Source organism: Suricata suricatta, chromosome 8 (assembly GCF_006229205.1).
Source record: "Suricata suricatta isolate VVHF042 chromosome 8, meerkat_22Aug2017_6uvM2_HiC, whole genome shotgun sequence".
NCBI classification, from domain to species: Eukaryota; Metazoa; Chordata; class Mammalia; order Carnivora; family Herpestidae; genus Suricata; species Suricata suricatta.
Window position 1 is genome coordinate 105627848 of NC_043707.1, and position 5212 is coordinate 105633059.

The 5212-nt window shown below is 45.6% G+C and overlaps 1 pseudogene; it reads left to right on the forward strand.

Annotated features, from left to right (window-relative positions):
* LOC115299707 overlaps positions 1-4635 on the forward strand; it is a 9591-nt pseudogene extending 4956 nt beyond the window's left edge.
* The last annotated feature ends 577 nt before the right edge of the window (positions 4636-5212 follow it).

Here is a 5212-nt window from a genome sequence, read left to right on the forward strand (position 1 = left end):
GGAGCACATGTACCCCAATGTTCATAGCAGCAATGTCAACAATAGCCAAAACATGGAAAGAGCCTAAATGTCCATCACCTGACGAATGGATCAAGAAGATGTGGTATATATACACGATGGAGTACTACATGGCAATGAGAGGGAATGACATATGGCCATTTGTAGGAAAGTGGATGGACCTTGAGGGTGTCATGCTGAGCGAAGTAAGCCAGGCAGAGAAGAACAGAAACCATATGTTTTCACTCATAGGTCTAACAGGAAAACAGGAGAGACCTAATGGAGAACACGGGGGAGCAGAGTAGGGAGAGAGAGGTTGGGAGAGAGAGGGATGTAAAATTTGAGAGACTATTGAATGCTGAAAATGAACTGAGAGTGGAAGGGGAAGGGGGAGGGGGGAAAAGAGGTGGTGGTGAGGGGGGAGGGCACTTATGGGGAAGAGCACTGGTTGTTGTATGGAAAACAATTTGACAATAAAATATTATGAAAAAAAAAGAAAACCCTTGAAAAAAATCATGCACTTAGACTTTACAATGAGACCAGGTTCCCCAATGATGGATGATGGGAGAAGAAAGTATTCAGGCTTGTGTCCACTCTGTGCTTACTGCCCACAGAAGAGAGAGTCATGGTGGATCCAGGGCCCTTCTCCTCCCATTTCATATCTTTAGCTTGGATAGGAAGAACAGTCAATCTCTTTGGATAACAAGACAGTGGCCCCAGATGGCCTGGGCACTAGGAACTTCTGCATAGATTTTTGCCACTCCATTGAAGGAAATGAAGACCAGGTCTCAAACTCCCAGGCTGTATAACGCCATTATATCACCTCTGAGAAGGACCCTATCTCATTAACTGTGCTCAGTTGACATTTGTTGCACAGTCCCTGATATCTGTTACTTAGGAATCCCAGTACTGGCCCATTACCATTTTCTTGCCTTGACACTTGCTCCCTAATGTGGGACTTTATCGTTTCCCTCCCTCATATCTTGATCAGCCACAGGACAGAAAAGATTCACCCTTTGCCCCCTTGAATATATTGCTTTCTGTTCTGCTAAAATGTTCTTAGCACCATTACATACTCCTAACTTGTAGGAGATAATGATTAATTATATAACATAAGTTTCTGAGAAAAAACTCATCAGAATACAAACAGAATACAAATTTGCTATATGTTCCTAAATCATTAAAATACATCCACTTTAGAAGGTGAGGACATCTCATTAGAATATTTAGAAAGACAGAGGGAAGAGAGAGAGAGAGAGAGAGAGAGAGAGAGAGAGAGAGAGAGAGAGAGAGAGGTAACCTAGCCTTGTCAGCATGGGCTATGTAGAGAATGAGAAGATTAATGTGTCCCTCCACCACAGGACAAGTAGGAGGAGCTCATCAGAGAAAATTCACATGTGGAGATCTTTGATGATGTGTCCTTTATGACCTTGGACACCATCATGAAGTGTGCCTTCAGCTCTCATGGCAGTCACCAAGCAGACAGGTGAGTGAAATCCTCATCTGCTGGGTCCTATTTCCTATCATCCTGAGAGATAGGAAGAGCTGCTGGGGTGTTACTCAGCACAAACAACCACATTGTACAGAGAGCCTCCTGCCACAGTCAAATTCAGTCCACACCACACCATCATTAGGCACAGATCCCTGATCCCTGAAATAAGGAGAAGCCTGGCTACAATGTCCCTCACAAAAGGCTAAGGGTCTTGAGGACATTAAGATGGAAAAGGCAAATGTCTCTTGTTGCCTGTACCACTGACTGAGGAATCCTCACCTGCAGCCCAATCCACTCCATGGCAGATGCCTACCTCCATCAAGGCCCTTCTGCATCCTCCATATTTAAGATCTCCCAGTCCTACATCCAGGCCATCCAAGACCTGAGCAATCTGGTTTTTTCTTTTTCCCCCTCGAGTGAGGAGTGCTTTCCACCAGAATGACATCATCTACAGGCTGACCCCTGAAGGCTGCTGGAACCATCGGGCCTGCCAGCTTGCCCATCAACACACAGGTTGGACACTGACCCCAGGGCAGCTCCCCTCTTTCATCAGACACAGCCCCCAAAAATGGCCCTGAACACTCAGGCAGAGCCTTGTCCCTCAACAGCGCCCCCCACCAGGAATGGGACACACCCACACTGGGTACCCCCCTGGTGCAGGTGTTAGGATGCCAGGACTGTGCATGAGCTGACATGTGTCAGCACATGGGTGAAGGTTGAATGAGACTCCCTGCCAACAGCATTCAAGTAGAGCCTCCCCAGGTTGTGCTGTTGAGGATTACCCGACCCACAAGCTCATGATGCCACAGCTCTCACCCTGACATGCACACTCATTAGCACTCTCCTCCTGATTCAGCTGGCACCCAGGATGTGATACAGGGGACAGGTGGGCCAATGTGGGTGACTGTCTGGGCATCCAGAGCTCTCAGCTCTATCTGGGAACCCTGTTCTGGGACAGACCAAGTGATCAAGCTGAGGAAGGCTCAGCTGCAGGAAGAGGGAGAGCTGGAGAAGCTCAGGAGCAAGAGGCACTTGGACTTCCTGAACATTCTTCTCTTTGCCAAAGTGAGTGTGAGCAGGGGAGGCTTGATGCTTTACCCATAAGCTTGGAGGAGAGGGGCAAATCATGCTGTATCACTGTGTCTTCTTAGATGGAGGATGGAAGCAGCTTGCTTGACAAGGACCTCCATGCCAAAGTGGACACATTCATGTTTGAGGGCCATGACACCACAGCCAGCAGCAACTCCTGGATTCTTTATGCCCTGGCCACACATCCCGAGCATCAGCAAAGGTGCCTATAGGAGATCCAGATCCTGCTAGAAAATGGAGTCTCCATCACCTGGTGAGTGCTCATGAGTTGGGAAAGCCCTGTACCCTAACCTAGAGAATTCTTTGCTTGCCAGCATCTTGCCTGCCCTTCAGAAAATCTTCATTCCAGGGACCACCTAGACCAGATGCCCTACACTACTACGTGTATCAAGGAAGCACTACGACTCTACCCACCAGTTCCAGGCATCAACAGAGAGCTCAGCAAACCCAACACCTTCCCTGATGGATGCTCCTTACCCAAAGGTATGAAGGTCACCACACTCATGCATCAGTGCTCGGCAGGAATGTATGGGAGGTCAGAAATCCATATGTCCTATGGTAGTTCTGAATATCTCTGGTCTCTTTATTCCATCAGTAAATAGATGTTTACTGTGTAGTTTGGATGAGGATAGAAAATGGCCTGATACTGCCAATGTTTCATAAAGATTAGTTTCCTCTCCTACCTATGGACAATAATTTCTATTTTGGTTTATTCTCCCAAATAACCTGTAAGGGTCATCTCAATCCTAAGATTTCAAAGGAATAGAATCCTAAGTTTCTATTCAAATCAATTAAAAACCTTCTATTACTGTAAGATTCCACTGGTTTGTAATGCCACATACAGCATTCCCATTGAGGGCACTAACATTCTCTGATGTATAACTACATACTCAAATTCCTCACTCCAAGTCAGAACGAATGGACCAATTTCTGTCTTCACAGTCACATCTATTTGAATATACCAAAGATTTACATAATGCTTAGATAACTCTTTGTAACATAGGCAAATTTTATATACAGGTCAGTTAAAATAATAATGGCTCAATGCATTGCGTTCTCTATAAGGATGTGTCAGCTTCAGGAGAGGACTTCAAAATTAGCATAAACGTCTAATATCCAGAGATTGGATGGCTGGAGAGACAATCACACTGGGCAAGACAGAGCTGTTTTTCCTTCTGTATGGAGTCAAGTCATTGAAGCAGATCAGGGAATCCACCATTATTATCTTGACAGTCCAGTCTGGGAGAGTCCTCAGATTGATGGTAGAGAGTACCTGATGACCAGATCTGAGAACCCAGGCATGTTTGGAGGCCACCCTTGGCTTACCTCTAATCTGAATTCCATGCCTGCCACATCCTAGCTGTGCAGTTATAAGCAAGTTGCTTAGCTTCTCTGAGGCTCAAGGTGCCTGATGTGGACAACAGGGATATGAGTGCCTTCCTGAAGAGTTGTTGTAAAGATTGAATGAGTTCATACATATTCCCCAAGGGTTCGTGGATGCTACTTGATAAATGTGAGTTTTTGGTCACTGCAGTTGTCCCAAAAAGTAAGCCTCCTGTTCTTTCCTACTTCTCAGCCCAAGCATGGTAATCTAGTAATTAGTGTAGAGGTGCTTTGCCTTGTCCACCCCATCTCTCTTACAACAAATCATTCCACTCAGAGTGATGAGCAGTGGCTTTCACTTTGGCTGCCAAGCTGTTTGTGCATGCACATGGCTCCTCATGACATGGATATGATCAGTCTTCTCTCTTCTGTCCCATAGGATTCCAAGTGTCTCTCTCCATTTATGCCCTTCACTACAACCCGAAGGTGTGGCCAAACCCAGAGGTAGGATGGCCTTGGGAGGAAGGGGATGAGGTGAGCTCCCCAGACCAATGCATCCCCCTGTCCCACCTCTGGGTGGTCTGTCTAGTGGTTGGTTGATAGGAAGGAGTGATTTAACCACACCTGTCCTGGCCCTGGTGCTACCTCTGCAGGTGTTTGACCCTTCATGGTTTGCACCAGATTCTGCTCAACACAGCCATGCTTTCTTGCCCTTCTCCAGAGGAGCAAGGTGAGTTACTTGTACCAGGATAGGAGTGGGGAGTTTACTGGGCACATACCTGATGTTTATGACTTCCTATGTTTATATGGGTGTCTACAGATATGCTATTGCATATCTGTGTTCTGGGAAAGAGGTATGTCCATTTTTATGTACAAAAGAAAGTTGGTAAGCACCACATGACCTGCAGACTTTGACCCATCGCTCATACCTAACCTCCAGCAACAATTCAGTGTCAGTGGCTATTCCAAAGCTCAATGCATTCTGGTGTTTGATTCACTGTATGACTTTGCACAATAGATTTTTTCCCATGTTAATTTTCAACTGTTGTTGATTTCAAAGTCTGGACGGAATCCATAGATTTCTTTTGTGCACATTCTCAAACCAGCTTTCCCTACTCAACTTGTCGTTCTGTTACCACACTGCACCACTTACCTCTTTGTGTGTGTTTCCATTCTCAGTTGCCTTGCTATCTCAAGTATTTAAGTAATACATGCAGATGGTTACTATAGCCTCTTAAGAGCTTCATGAAATATTCCACTAATCTCTTTCATTATGTTTGCATCTATCCAAAAGAACTTTTGAATCTACAG